This window comes from Myxocyprinus asiaticus, chromosome 19 (assembly GCF_019703515.2).
Source record: "Myxocyprinus asiaticus isolate MX2 ecotype Aquarium Trade chromosome 19, UBuf_Myxa_2, whole genome shotgun sequence".
NCBI lineage: Eukaryota > Metazoa > Chordata > Actinopteri > Cypriniformes > Catostomidae > Myxocyprinus > Myxocyprinus asiaticus.
The window spans coordinates 29,255,140-29,272,028 of record NC_059362.1 but is presented as its reverse complement, the minus strand read 5'-3'; the positions used below and the strand labels follow the sequence as shown (position 1 = coordinate 29,272,028).

Here is a 16,889-nt window from a genome sequence, read left to right as displayed (position 1 = left end):
ACATGCATGGAACATGTTTTTATACTTGATGACTGAATTAGGACTATTCGTTTAATGGCACACGACATGTTATGATGTTTATGTCCACACAGAGGTGAGGCTATGTCAGCATTAGTATATCTGCATGTGCTTATTTTATTCATGTCAGTGTCAGTCACCAGGGAGGAAAGTGTCTGTGTCAGGTCAAGAGATCATGCTGTCCAACCAGTCCTCCAGATCTTCCTCTAACACTTCCTGATTCATGGCTTTAGCTTCTCCACTTCTGGCTTCAGCTCTTTCATGTCAACCATTTGTTCTGTTTTCTCTTCCTCCACTTGAGGTGATAAAATAAAGCAATAAGCCACAGGAGGTGGTGAATTGCAGTACAGTGATTTCAACATGGGTAACAGGTGTTCTTATTCATTCTAACCCCCTTACTCAGGCTGCAATAGCTATATGACAAAAAAATAAAATAATCATTTATTAAAAAAAATTAGAATAAACAATCCTTCTGCCAAGTCCTAACTGTAGTTTGTTTGCAGTTGCAAAGCAATGCCATTATAGTCATTTTAGGCCACTTCTACACTAAAATGTTTTTGGTTGAAAACACATAGATTTTTCCACATTTTAAAGGAATATTCCTGGTTTAATACAAGTTAAGCCTAATCGATAGCATTTGTGTCATAATGTTTATTACCACAAAAATTAATTTATACTTGTCATTCCTTTTCCTCAAACAAAAAGCAAAAATCTAGGTTACAATGAGGCAGTTGCAATGTTAGTGTATGGGGCCAATGTTTGGAGGGTTTAAAGGCAGAAATGTGAAGCTTATTGAAACTCGTCTATTTTTTTGAGCTGTAAAGTTGTTTAAATACAGGCAGGGGCGGACTGGTCATCAGGAGCACCGGGAGGTTTCCCAGTGGGCCGCTGGGTAATTTGGGCCGGCCCGTTGCTAGGCAAGTACCGCCTGTCCTACAGGCAAAAGAGACAGCTGCCCTGGGCTCCAACATGCCTACGCGGACCCCATTACAGAGCGAATATTCAATGAACTCTGTAAGATAAAGCCAATATTATGACTTTTATTTTGATAAAATTAAATGACTTTGAAATTACTTACACGTTGCAGCCCATTTACGTTTGTGCACATTAACCTCATTTTTTGACACAAATCACGATAATGGTGACACCCAAAGACAACATATCAAGTATAAGATGAGCTCTACAATAACAGCAGCATATATAAAATCTGCAAACAGTAAAGCTATGTGCAGTACATAGTCATTTGCATAATTTATTCATAAAGCAGGGAGCTGAAGTGCGGCTTGCTGAATAATGCTCACGCCTGATAAAAATGCAGAAAATAAGTCATTAAAAATATTACTTTGTGGCTATTTGAGGCTTTTTTGGTTTAAAGGACAGCAGAAAAAGCACTTGTCAAAGCATAGGGCTTTTGACATTTTCTCAAGAATAATGTGGGAAGGAATTAAAACACTGCAGATATAAAGATGCAACAAACTCGCATAGAGTGAAAATATGAGCAATTAATCTGAAAAATATCTGCATAGTTCTACACTTTAAGAGGAATGCTTATTTATTTTTTTACATACAGTATATTTATATTTGATTATATTTATATATGTACATATTCTGGCTAACTTTGTTTTCATAGATTTTTTTAAATAAACATTTACACAGTTATGTGAGTAATTGACATTGAAATTTTAAGCATTGTCATTAGTGTCCTACTGAGTGACATTTTCTTCATCTAACTATTTTAAACATCATTTTATGATCTTTTATAACTATATATACATAAATAATATAGTATTATTATACTTGTTTCCACAATCTCATATTAACTAAGACTAGAGTTTATTTGCACATATAGAAAAAAGTTGAAAGGTGATTGAGATCTTTAAAAACTTTGAAGAAATGCTGACTTGCCACAGCACATAAAATACACATTTTCCACTTTCATGTTCATTTTAACCTAACATCTGTATGTTGGGAAAATTTTTCGGACATGTAATTTGTCTGAGCTATAAAGTGCTTATTTTTAGTACTTTCTCTAAAAAAAAAAAATCCAGTTTTATATGTTTTAAAGTTATGACAATTTTTGCACTGGTGGGGCCCATTGTCATGACTAGCAGTCAATAGAAATTTAACACAAACATTTGAAATTGAGCCGGAAAATGAAATCAATGAGCCGGTGTGTTATAGTGTGGTGTGTTGCAGGCCGGTTTTGGTGGGTCGCTCTAGGCCAGAAATGCCAGGGCCACTTTTTAGTCCCAGTCCGCTCCTGATAACAGGGTTTACAGCATTACGTCATCATGGAAAGGAAGTTGTAAAATTGGATTTAATTTTACACAGTAAAGGTTAGTAAGTGATTTTATCACACTTAAATCATGTTAACACAGATATTGTTTATACAATATCTTGTGGCTTAACTTTTGAAACTAGGGCTGTGTATTGATACAGATCTCCCAATTCGATTCGGATTTACAAGCTCTTGCTTCGATTCGAATCTCGATTCATATGGGTACATTCTGTTACAATGTCAATATTGCTTACATATAACATAAATTCTCTCTCAGCTAATGCTCTTAATTATAAAGTAACCTTCTAGGCAACCTTTCCAGGTACAATTCAAAAATATACATTTTGCAAATTATATTTTATCAATAGTTTTTCATCAAATTGGTCACATTTTAGCTTTTGAAATATGTTTAAATTCAGTCTATTCCATCAATGAATGTCTTGAAATTGCATATATTATGTTGCACATATATTTTTGTTACATTTTTATTGTTTACTTGCATAATTTGCAGTGGCGTATCCAGGACATTTTTACTGGGGTGGCCAAGATGGGGCACAGACCTAGTGTTGGGTGGCGATACAAGGAGAACCTTTATGAATGGCACATGATCAAAATGTGTAAATATCACATTGCTTTGCTTCAACATCTACACATGTAGAATAAATGAATTCTTAAACTCATGTTAGCATTCACTGAATTGTTTGTATTCAATATCAGACTGTTGTTTTGACATTTGACAGTTTTCTATTCCTGTTCTATTTCAACCTATTACAGTTTCAGGGAATCTCTGGTTATTTTAACATAACATCCATTTTTAAATCAATAATTGTTTAGGAAAAGCCAGTTACACAGTTTTAAGAGCTATTCTCATTGTAGAGAATTAATCTGCGTATAACATCAGGTATTGTGTATAATCATAAAAAGATACAAGTACAGGTGATAACTGATTGAGGCGCAATTCAATCAATCATTCAATCAATTATTCATTCATTTATTAGCTATAACTGCACTGTCCAGCAGAAATATTGTTAAATTGGGTACAAATCAGTGTGTGAAATTGGCTACGAGGGCTTATAGGTGTCTGTCTGGAAACCCCAAAATTGCAGATTGAGCTCTGAATACAGTAAAAAACAAAACTCTATTTACAGTGTCTACTCAGGTTTATTTTCCACATGTTCTGATAGCTTCAATTACTTTGAATATTACCAAATAAAATAGTTAGTCAAATCATTTGGGGCATTCAAGTGCAATTTGCCCTGCCTCTGCATATTTAAAATGTCAAATAAGGTATAAAAACTTTGAAGATTTTATTGGTCTGACTGACCAATAATACACATAAAGAGCTCATAAATAACTCATGTAAAGATTTAAAGTACAGTCACAGCACAAACCCTTCCATTTCACACACAGGTTAGCCATATATATAACTTTAGCTATTGAACATATACATCTGTAAAACGCTTTACACACCTCCGTCATTAAATCAGAAAACATGGCATTTCATATTTCATGTCAATATAAAGATAACATGCTGAATGTGGTGTAGGGTCTAGCTTACTCTTTAATCTAGCTACTGTAACAATGAAAAAATATTTTCACATTCACATAGAAATTCGGGATAAATTAAACGATAGATTAGATGAACATACCTCTCAAATAACAGCTTTCTTTTTGACCACAAATCGACGTTGTCAACTCTTTGGAAGTTGGAGGTGGACGCTAGCTCGTGTCAGCTTCGTGCTTCTGACCGACCATTATACTCCAGACCTGGTGCCCGCTGCCCGTGACCTGCGGCACCTGCCTGGCCACCCGCGGCCTGCCCCTCCCCCCACTGATCAAAGATCAGCTCACACAGCTTCAGTCCCACCACTACTGGTCAGAAATATAAAACTGACCCTGGGTCGGTTTGGCTCTAAATCAACAAATGACCTGAGACGTCATCTTTGATTGACAGGTGTTTCTATTGGTTTTTCGTTCTTGTGTTGATGAACATGATGAACTACCAATCAGTTCTGGGGTGGCCACAGGGTGGCCAATGAGATTTCAGGGGTGGCCCAGGCCACCACAGGCCACCCCCTAAAATCGCCACTGATAATTTGTACTATTTACAATAATTTATATTGATATGTAGAACATGTGCTTAATCAGTACTGTCTCTTTAAGACTAGTGGCATCAGCCAGTAAGCGCATATAACAGAGGAGATGTGCATGATTTCTTTAGCGCATCCATGTGTGATTAGAATTAAATGTGTCTTTTTTTTTCTTTTTTCTTTTTAAATCAACAACTGACTGTAAAGAACAGAAACGGTATTAAAAGAGACATTATTCAATGACAAATGGATCCGTGGATCTCGTCTTTGGACACACAGAACGAGTTAAAACAAACTTTTACTCTCAACATGCAGTGAAAGGACCTCTGTGCTGATAACCTCTTTTCCACTATATTACTCAATCACTGGTGAGTGAAATCTGAACATTTACTAGCCAGTGGCTAATCAGAGACATTTTTATTCGCATAGCGTGAGATTTGGTTGCACATGCGAGTGATTTACTTGCATTATAGAGGGATCTCTGGATCCAAGAATCCGAAAATTTAAATTTTCACCCAGTCCTGTTTAAAACAGTGAGTATTTTAATGTTTACATAAGGAAAAGGAAGGACAAGTTAAAATGTATTATATATGGTAATCAGCATTATGCCACAAATGCTGTCAATTGAGTTTAACTTGTATTGAACCTGGGATATTCCATGAGCATAGAAAAAATAACCTATGCAATCTATGTGAATACCTTGCACTGTGTTGTTTAGCACCTGATCCACTGTAGTGATGGATTCGTTTGGAGGAAGTTCTGTAACAGGCTTCTGCAAGTTGAGGAGAGGGTCTAGCTCCTTGTCAGCATCATCCGTGTCAGACTGGACTGTTGTCGGGACTGCAAGAGACGGTGTGGTACCTGGAACGGGCTTTAAAGAACAGGTAACGCCCAGCCCTGACTCTCGGCCTGCCTGAGGAGCTTTCAATCCACATATTACAGTGGAGTCTGTTTTATGAGGCATCGTCACTGATGGCAGATGATATAGAACATCATCGCACATTAATATAGAATGTGCATCATAATGCCTTTGAACATGGCTTATCCAATCAGAACTTGAAACGGAAACCATTCATTTTATAATAGTCTTTTTTATCTTACAAGAAAAGCTCTTCATAGTACTAGTATTTCAAAGTATTTCAACAAGCTCAACCTCCAGGTTTAGTCTTGTGTGCAATGGAAGCTCTTGCAGATTCTGAGCTAAAGCTGGCAGGCCTAAACAGAGCTGGAATCTGACAAAGTCACAATCAACCATGAGAATCCTTCATTGACTGATATTTCCTCAAACAGCCAACAGGATTTCAATAATTGAGTGGAAAAAACACAAACAAGTTAGCTAAAAATGAATCATAATACTTGAAATGACTGATAATTACCAATCAGTACCTGATTTTTTGCAAGAGAGTCCATCTCCCAGTCCTTTTCATCAGAGAACCTGAACTGTGAGGAAGAGTCACCTAAAATAGATAGGAAGGTTGTACATCTATTGAAAAAATACATATATCATCAAAAGCTTAAACACAATACACACACTGAGTCACCAGCCACTGTTGTATTAATAGAAACACATTTAGGAGAGCAGTACATAATGCAAATTATGCTTACACTTCTGGACTCGTTCACTGAATGAAAAGTCTAGTCACACAAATTCAAATGCTATGTAAATTTTTTTTTAACTTACTGTAAATTCTGATTCCAGTGAAATTACGAATGTGTGCTGCTTTTAGTAAAAATCTCACATGTTGCTAATTAACTCCATGTTAAGGGAATTATTATTCCTTTGGAAAGACACCTGAGTAACACACACCTTAACTTTAGAGGTGCAATTTATAAGGAAAATAATATTTATTATTGAATAAAAGTATTAAAAACGTATTTATTAATTCCTCTTGAAGTCAAAATATTCATGTAGTTCCTCAGAGTAATAAAAAACGGCATTATGTTTAGTGTAGACTAATACACCAATCAGCCACAACATTAAAACCACCTGCCTAATATTGTGTAGGTCCCCCTCGAGCCACCAACACAGCGCCAACCCGCATCTCAGTATTCTTCTCACCACAATTGTACAGAGCGGTTATCTGAGTTACCGTAGCCTTTGTCAGTTCAAACTAGTCTGGCCATTCTCTGTTGACCTCTCTCATCAATAAGGCATTTCCGTCCACAGAACTGCCGCTCACTGGATGTTTTTTTGTTTTTGGCACTATTCGGAGTATATTCTAGAGACTGTTGTGCGTGAAAATCCTAGGAGATCAGCAGTTACAGAAATACTCAAACCAACCCGTCTGGCACCAACAATCATGCCACGCTCCAAATCACTGAGATCACATTTTTTCCCCATTCTGATGGTTGAAGTGAATATTAACTGAAGCTCCTGACCTGTATATGCATGAATTTAGTCACTGCACTGCTGTCACACGATTGGCTGATTAGATAATCGCATGGATGATTGTTGGTGCCAGATGGGCTGGTTTGAGTATTTCTGTAACTGCTGATCTCCTGGGATTTTCACACACAACAGTCTCTAGAATTTACTCCAAATGGTGCCAAAAACAAAAAACATCCAGTGAGTGGCAGTTCTGTGGACAGAAGTGCCTTGCTTATGAGAGATGTCAACGGAGAATGGCCAGACTGGTTCGAGCTAATGTTAAGGCTACGGTAACTCAGATAACCACTCTGTACAATTGTAGTGAGCAGAATAGAATCTCAGAATGCACAACACGTCGAACCTTGAGGCAAATAGTCAGAAGACCACATATGGCACTTTATTAGGATCATAGTGTTCCTAAAAAATGCTAAGTGCGCGTGCACGCACAAACACACACACAGTACATATATTTATAAATCAAATCCTGGAGAAAAAAAAATCCAGTTTGCTGCAGCAAGAAAATTAAAGATACTTCTACAATTTGTGAACACATTGACCATGTTAAAGAGCAGTTTTATTCAGATATATTCCTTCTAGTTTGTTCTCAACAATAGTTCAATTATTACTGGTCTGGGTCATTAGGACACTGCCAAGAAAAATAACACAAACATTTGGAGCTACTGTAACGTTGGGTTAGTGGAGAGGAAGAGAGGAGATGCAGGAGTAATCTTTCAGACTTTTAATTGTAGATGCAGGAGTGGAACATCGATCATACAAGGAAAACACGCTGGAGTGGAATAAACATCAAACATGGAATTAGCCAAGGAAACCAGCTGGAGTGGAACAAACTAGAATGCTAAACATCACTAAACCAACTAAATAACACTTTAACAACACAATGTAACAATACAAGAACTGACAAAGGAATGAATAAAACTGGAAGGTATTAATATACACAGGTGCTGATGAAGAAGTGGAGGACAGGTGAGGAAGATTGGGAACAGAACGGTGAATAACTGTGACAGCTACATTATTTCACTACACACCTTCACAGCAGCAGCTGAACATGTGTCATCTTTTGAAGTCATTTCTCTTTGGCACAGACAAGCAGCGTGAATTCTGAGGCAGCAGCAAGTTCAGACAGCTGAAGAAAGAAGACAAGGGTCTGTCATGCACAGCTGTCCCAGCCAGGGTGAGGCAGAATAGCAGGCCTAACACTTCCAGCCCCCAGCATCAGAAAAACTCTTTCAGTAAAGACACACTTGCCAAGAGCAGTTGGCCACATGGCAGCTGATGATACAGTGCAGGGCCACAAGGTCAATGGATGGATCCTTCTTCACAAAAGAGGATATGAGAATGATCCCAGCACCAAAAGCTTTGTGTTCATGTAACAGTGAGTATAGTATAACATCTCAATATGAACAAATAATATATATATTAATAAATAATACATATTTAACAGTTGCTCAAGTACAGCAGCTACATTATAAAAATTGGTAAGATGCAGTTGATTTCACTGACTAAAGTCCAGAGGAAAAACAAACACCCCATTTTGTCTATGAACTAATATGGCAAGCATGCTGAATGAGAAGTGAATGGATGTCACAGGAAACAAGATTCCTCCTAAAGCTGAGCAGACTGCCAAGTATGCAACGCTTGATGTCATTACTGTGGAAAACATGGCTATGGACAGGAGATGCCATCCAGGCTATTTTATCATGTTTCTTTCAATAACAGTGACATTTCCATGGAAACTGCTGCCATAATAATGAGCAAAGGTCCTGTCAGCATCTGAGGCAAGGACCAGCAAAGCACTGAGCAAGTAGTGTAGCTAGCAAATATAACAAACGAAGTGCAAGAGACATGCTGTTGTGTTGCATTTGATTATGCTATAGAACAGAAAATAAAGGGTAAAAATATGTAATTAAGATTTTAGGCAATATGAAAAGCTGATTTACATTTTTGCCAACCTATAAACAATATATTGGCCAATAATCAAAATCTCTGCTCTTTTGTTGGCTTATAAAAAAATGTATTGCATTACCGGTATATGTTTTTACAAGAGCTGTCAAAATGAATGCACAAGGTGTGCGATAAATTAAATTTAACGCGTTCAATTTTTGTTAAATGCAATTAACGCATTTACCGTTAATATAGCATAAACCAGCATAAACACTTGTTGGAAGGGTAGAACCTTTGTGATGCGTCTGTCCGGAGTCATTACACTGATGTACACTTCACAACACATACACACAACATCACTACCTGGAGAGGACCTCTTAACACTATTTGTTGTACAAATAGTGTTCCTAGATGGAACTTGTGACAGAAATCAAGTATTTTTCAGCCTAAGAAAGTACCACAGAAGTACTCTTAAGTCTTAACGATCATCAAAACGCAGAATGAGACATTTTTGTCTGCGAGAGCTTTTCATGTGGAGTTCAAAGTGGCGCTTGGTGCTAGAGCGAATCATGAACGTGGCATTACCGTTGCAATGAATATGCAACCTATGTGGGGACTAGTTCTTTCAATTAGTCAAACTCCCACTTAGACTTTGGAAACGGTTAATGTTACTTGAATTGGTGTTATTTTAGTAAATCTTTATCTTTATACTGTGGAAGAGTTGTTTGGAAAATGTAAATAAAGCATTATATTGTTAGATATTGTTTTGTTTTCTTTCCTAAGAAGGAAATAAATGCATTTTGACAGGAAAATAATATTTTTAGAGTCAAATTTCTGCACTTTCAAAATTAATCGTGACTACAATTAATTATGTGATCAATCGTGATCAAAAATTTTAATCGACTGACAACTAATTTTTGCTTATTTTTTTAAATATTATAATATAAAGAGGAAATGTTGGACAACAGTTTTTAAAACTTAATTTCAATTGGAAAAAATAGCTTTGATATGGTCTGCTTCAAATATTGGCATAATCAGACTAATGCTTATTAAAAAAAAATATTTTGGCAGAGAGTGACAGCCAGTGCTGGGTAGATAACAAAATGCAATTAGTAATGTAATCTCACAGATTACATTTTTGGGTAATATAATCAGATTATTTTGGATTACTTTCAACCTAATTCTATATTATGTTACATGCATTTGAGTAGGATAATTATATTAACATAAAAGTACAAAGAGGAAGAAATTCCATTCTTTATTACTAACAAAAAGAACCTCACAAAAAGAGCTGAATTTTTAAAAAGTGCACTAAACATTACATGAATGAAATAAACATTAAGTCTAACAGCAATGACAGTGCATGGCCAAAGTTTAGAAATTCAAAACAATGAGATATCAAGTTTATTTTAAGTGCATAAAACAATTGCAGCATTACGAACATTAATGACCATAAAATCACCATAAAACGACGTTGCGTAGGTCAAAGCTTACATCTAAATACACTTAAACACTTTGAACCCTTGCTACTTACTGATAGTCCATCGTCTATTCCAAAGCTGATGTGCAAGATATTATCGTTTGAACAGCAAGAATATTATAAAAGAGCAGAATATTTTAAAACAGCAGAGTTCCACTGAGTACATAACACAACTGTGTCAAGTTTTATGTCAAGTTTCATGCTGTGGACTCCACAGCATCAGCAGCATCAGTAGAGCGATGGGCTTTGTTCCACGTTGCTGCACATTTTGCAGTTGAACTATTGTGTACCCTGCGGGCAGGACCCTTAGATATGGCATCCACTAGATCCTTTGGAACAATTAAGTTCAACGTGTGAGCTGCACACCATTGGTAAGGTAGTAATAAATAATATATATATATATATATATATATATATATATATCATTTTAAGTGCATAAAACATTACATGAGCAAACAGAAATGAACCGGAAATCAACAACAATTACATTGCTAGGTCAAAACTAACAGCTCTGACACACTTAATTTTAACCCTTAATACTTAGTAATAGTCCACTACCTATTCCTTAGCTGAGGTGCATATTTTACGTAAAAGGAGCACATGCTCAAAATGTTTATCTGTGAGACTATTGTGCTTCGGAGTAAGAATATGATGATATTGATAAGAAAATGATCAATACATTTTTAACAATTTACTGCCATTGCCTTGTTAATACTGAATAATGTAATCTCTAAAAAAGTAACTGTAGTCTGATTATGAGTATTTAAAAATGCAATTTAATCCAATTACAAGTACTTGATTTTTGTAATCTGATTATGTAATCCAGATTAGATGTAATCATTACCACCCAGCACTGGCGACAGCATATATCCCTACTGTTAACAGAAATTAAAGGTGGACTAAGTAAAATTCAGTGCTGAGTAGTAACTGATTAAATGTAATCTAGATTAAGTAATCAGATTAGTTATTTTTATGGATTAGGTTTAGCCCACATGCTCACTTTCACAGGCATGCTGGGTATGGGTGAGTTAGTGGCCAAGTCATTGTTTTTTTAATCTTTTGCTCTGGTGTGTTGAGGGGCCACTGTGCCATGTAGAAGTTGCAGTAAAGTGCCCTGACGAGCTCAGTTCCATTTGGTGTTTTAACGTATTTCCAACTGAAACAGGAAGTAGGGGCAGGACATGTCGAAAGGCTCGTCCCTTTTTAAAAAAACAGCCAATAGGCTTTAGTTTACAGCCACACACACACACACACACACACAACACACAAACATACCCCCTTTCCACCATGCTGCTCATGTCAGTACTGGTTATCGTGGAAACTGAGAACCGATCTCAATACAGGCCCTCTTTTCCACTGACAACATAAATACATAACCATCCTACAAACGCACACAGCACATCACAGTCTTTTTTTTAAGACGAGGCTGGAGCCGACGTGAAAATGAGAAACAAGCGAGTGAAAGTTCACAATATTACGTTTTAAAAACACAATTCACTAAATATAAAAAATAAAGAACACTTACTCGTGCTGTACACCAGACACCTCCAAAAAATGCCTGAAATAAAAATATAAATAAACTCCAGCCACATTCTCCCCATCTCCCATTCCCCTCTTTTTTACGACCCTTTAAGCACCTTTGTTTTACTCAGTAACTGAGAAATATTAAGTTTGATTGATTTCATTTTTACTAATGTTTAATAAAAGGAGTGTTAATTGGTACTTAATATGTTACTGATTACAATTTATGTTATGCAATTTGTAATCAGTACCAGATTACATTTCAGAAGTAATCTACCCAGCACTGGTAATATTTGTTTTTATGTTGCGCTAGTGTTTCCTGCAACTTCTCCGCCACAACTGAATCTCCAGCACCACGGCAAAAGAATGATTTCCAAGTTGCAATTGAATATGAATTGAAATTATCATTGAGATTAAAACATTTTTCTTTCAAAAAGTGCACGTGCCATGAAATAACACAAAAACAACACGCCTTTCTATTGCATTGTGTGGGGCTGAACCAGGGCCATCCCAAGCCTGGTTGGGGCCAAGGACGAATGCATCATTTAAATGTCCAGTTAAAGGAATATTCTAGGTTCAACACAAGTTAAGATCAATCGATAGCATTTGTGGCATAATGTTGATTACCACAAAAAATTTATTTTGACATCTGGGTTCCAGTGAAGCACTTTAAATGGAAGTGAATGGGGGCCAGTTCGTAAACATTAAAATACTCACTTTTTCAAAAGTATATCCACAAGACATACAGTTGAAGTCAGAAGTTTACATACACTTAGGTTGAAGTCATTAAAACTCATTTTTTAAGCACTCCACAGATTTAATATTAGCAAACTATAGTTTTGGCAAGTCGTTTAGGACATCTACTTTGTGCATGACATGAGCAATTTTTCCAACAATTTTTTACAGATTGTTTCACTTTTAATTGACTATATCGCAATATCAGAAGTTAACTGTGCCTTTAAGCAGCTTGAAAATTCTTTAGACAATTAGCTTCTGATAGGAGGTGTACTGAATTGGAGGTGTACCTGTGGATGTATTTTAAGGCCTACCTTCGTACTCAGTGCCTCTTTGCTTGGCATCATGTGAAAATCAAAAGAAATCAGCCAAGACCTCAGAAACAAATTGTGGACCTCCACAAGTCTGGTTCATCCTTGGGAGCAATTTCCAAACACCTGAAGGTACCACGTTCATCTGTACAAACAATAGTGCACAAAAATAAACACCATGGGACCACATAGCCATCATACCACTCAGGAAAGAGACTCATTCTGTCTCCTAGAAATGAATGTAGTTTGGTGCAAAAAGTGCAAATCAATCCCAGAACAACAGCAAAGGACCTTGTGTAAAGTATCTATATCCACATTAAAACAAGTCCTATATCAATATAACCTGAAAGGCTGCTGAGCAAGAAAGAAGCCACTGCTCCAAAACCACCATAAATAAGCCAGACTACAGTTTGCAAGTGCACATGGGGACAAAGATCTTACTTTTTGGAGAAATCTCCTCTGGTCTAATGAAACAAAAATGGCCATAATGACCATTGTTATGTTTGGAGGAAAAAGGGTGAGGCTTGCAAGCCGAAAAAAACCATCCCAACCGTGAATCATGGGGGTGGCAGCATCATGTTGTGGGGGTGCTTTGCTGCAGGAGGGACTGGTGCACATCACAAAATAGATGGCATCATGAGGAAGGAAAAATATGTGGATATATTGAAGCAACATCTCAAGAAATCAGCCAGAAAGTTAAAGCTCGGTCGCAAATGGGTCTTCCAAATGGACAATGACCCCAAGCATTCCTCCAAAATTGTGGCAAAATGGCTGAGGGCAACAAGTCAAGGTACTGGAATGGCCATCACAAAGCCCTGACCTCAATCCAATAGAAAATTTATGGGTAGAACTGAAAAGTGTGTGCGAGCAAGGAGGCCAACAAACCTGACTCAGTTACACCAGTTCTGTCTGGAGGAATGGGCCAAAATTCCAGCAACTTATTGTGAGAATCTTGTGGAAGGCTTCACAAAACATTTGACCCAAATTAAACAATTTAAAGGCAATGCTACTAAATACTAACAAAGTGTATATAAATGTTTGACCCACTGGGAATGTGATGAAAGAAATAAAAGCTGAAATAAATCATTCTCTCTACTATTATTCTGACATTTAACATTCTTAAAATAAAGTAGTGATCCTAACTGACTTAAGACAGAGAATGTTTTCAATTCTAGGAATTGTGTAAAACTGAGTTTAAAGTATTTGGCTAAGGTGTATGTAAACTTCTGACTTCAGCTGTGAACAAAATGCATGCTAACATGGTTTTAGCGTGATAAAATTGCTTACTAACTTTTTCTGTGTAAAGCTGTAGCCAATTTTAAAACTTCTTTGCCATGACGATGAAGTGTCAAAAAACCCTAAAACAACTGTAAAAATGACGATTTAAAAAACTTTACAGCTCAAATGATACATGAGTTTTAACAGAATTAAATGGTTTATGAAATGCTTTTTTATAGTTTCATTGTCTTCCCTTAGGTCCACTGATAATGTTAGTAAAGTTTGTTTTTTTCTCACCAAAACAGTCATAATTTTGTATTATATGATAATTTTCCACCCTGTCTCTGACGATCTTTTTGAAAAGCTTGATTTTTGTTTAAACATCAAAACAACAGGAGCCACAAGCAGCTGATGAAACGCATTTTCTCTTCAGAGTTTAAACTTGACACAGCGTCTTTTAAAAGCGTTCCAGAGAGATGACAACAGTCAAAGACATCTGTGTAGTACATGTTTGTATATAAAAATAATTCAAAATAGTCCAGATGGGTACCCTTTCGTGTTCAGGAGTAGTTAGGCCACAGACAGTAGGCCTTTTGTCCTTCTCTCTGTCTCTGTTTACAAGCCAAGTGAGCACCAGTGGGCGGGGCCACGGTTGCAATGATTTTAAAATAGCCGTTGATGTTGTTGCTGTAGAGGCCGTCTTGAATTAATGAGCACCCCAAGTGACGTAGGGAAGCTGCGGAAGTAGAGAATGGGGCTTTTTGGCAGTTTGTTTTCAATAAATGCTTTTATTGCATTGGGGATTAAGTTTTGAGTTCTGGAATTTACAGTATGATTCTATAGTAGAATGACCTCTTATGTGTCAAAATATCAAGGAAAATTGTATTCCTCATGACATGACCCCTTTAATGCAAGTGCTTATATAAAATTATAATCTTCACATTTTGCCTTTAAACCCCTTCACTTTCATTGTAAGTCTCACTGTAACCTCAATTTTTGCTTTTTTAAAGAAAAAGAGGGGTGAGTTCAAATTAAGTTAATCAACATTACGCCACAAATACTGTCAATTAAGCTTAAATTGTATTGAACCCAGAATATTCCTTAAAGAGTCACAGAAACAGACGTTCACAGTAGCAAATCAGGTGTGCTCTATAGTGTCAGTGTGCTGCAGTGTTGGCAGAATGTCAGTGTGGCAGATGGGTCTCTCTCTGCAGGGTACCGTCCTCTGACCTGCTCTCTGAATGAGTGAGGGCAGAGGCACAAGCAGCAGTGCTACAACTACAGGTCATTCACTCCCAGAGAGCGTCATCATCTATGCAGCCTGGCAATCCAATAGCAGCAACAGTTCTTTGCTTTTTCAAGGGCCTAAATAATACTGGATGACACAATGACCATGAAAAGGTGTGTGGACCTACAAGTTCAACACCATTAAACAAAACACACATTAAATGGCACTTTATTCAGGGAGGTTACAGCCCTTTGAAAAAAGCTGCTAATTTGCGTTTATGTCACGGCTCTTGAGCAAATCATGCCCAGGCCAATTAACACAACGCAATTGAACAGTCAAAATAAATCAGCCTGTGATGATTGCAATTTAAAAAAATTAAGACGAACATTCAAAACAATAAGACAGCAATTAACTATGAGCATCAAAAGTAGCTGCCACTGAGCATGCAAACAGTTTTCCTATTAGTTATTAAACTTAAAAGGAAAGACTTTGTGCATGTCAGACAATTAATTAATTTTAAAACACATCTTGAATGGTTATCTACTATGCAATCATATAAACACAGCTTGGATATTTGAAACAGGCCAACAGTCTAAAACAAAGTTTTTCTTCAGATCATTAAAAATCTGAACCCAGCTTTTTACATAACCATAGAAAAGAAATCAGTAAGTTTATAAAGTGGTCTATGCTTCCTGAATATGAGATGGGGATAAATAAGCCTCTGTTAAGAACTGACTGGAACTATAGCCTTGTATCTCACCATGTGGCATCGACAGTGCAGAATGAGAAAAATAATTCCTGTTTTGGAGTCATTACAATACCAAAAAAGAATTAAAGGGTTATTTCTCACAAAAATAAAAATTCTGTCATTATTTGCTCACACTTACATTGTTTCGAACTTGTATGACTTTCTCTTTCTGTGGAAAACAAAAGGCCATGTTAAGAAGAATGTTACGGACTGAGAGCCTCAAATCACAATTCAATTTAATTGCATGATTTCCATACAGTGAAAGTGAATGGTTACTGAGGCTGTCAGTCAGTAAAAATCTGCCTAACATCTCCCTTTGAATTCCACGTTAAAAAAGTCATAATGGTTTGGAACAAGACAAGAGGTAAGTAAATGAGGACACCATTTTAATTTTGGTGAATTATCCCTTAATAATAATAAATGAATGCTTTCTGTCTTACTTGCTCCATGTGTTCTCTACTTTGTCATTTTCCACTGGAGAATGTTATTCAAAGCTTTGCATTTTAGGGCAAATATGCTCCAGCAATTTCAATTAGACCAAAAACATTATGATAAGATGACATGCAAGGTTGAAAAACAATAGCCATTGCCATGTTCTAGACCATTTAAACAAAAGACTGAAGTCTCACAGTTCTCAAAGGACTGAGTCTTATGAGAGTCTAACCTGTGCTAAGTTTTACATTTGCTCTGCCTTTCCACTGTTACAAATGGAAAAACTAATAACACTCATTAGCTTCTGAACAAGCAAGAATTCCTACTGTCCTATATTTAAACTATTTATTGACTATTTATTCATGAATCTACTTTCCTATATGTCACCATCTCTCCAGCCCTCCAATTCCATTCCACAGTCAGACTCCCAAGAGTTGGGGAACATGGGGAAGCCACAGTGCGAGGCACACCTCAAGTGAATGGGGCCTTCTCGCCACTGCCATTAATTCAGCACAACAAATTCTCAATGGTGTCCTTGAGTTCCAGGAAAGATGTGAATT

At 36.7% G+C, this 16,889-nt stretch overlaps 1 pseudogene; it reads right to left on the bottom strand.

Annotated features, from left to right (window-relative positions):
• Window positions 1–18: 18 nt before the first annotated feature.
• LOC127409956 (cell death regulator Aven-like) overlaps window positions 19–16,889 on the bottom strand; it is a 29,832-nt pseudogene continuing 12,961 nt past the window's right edge.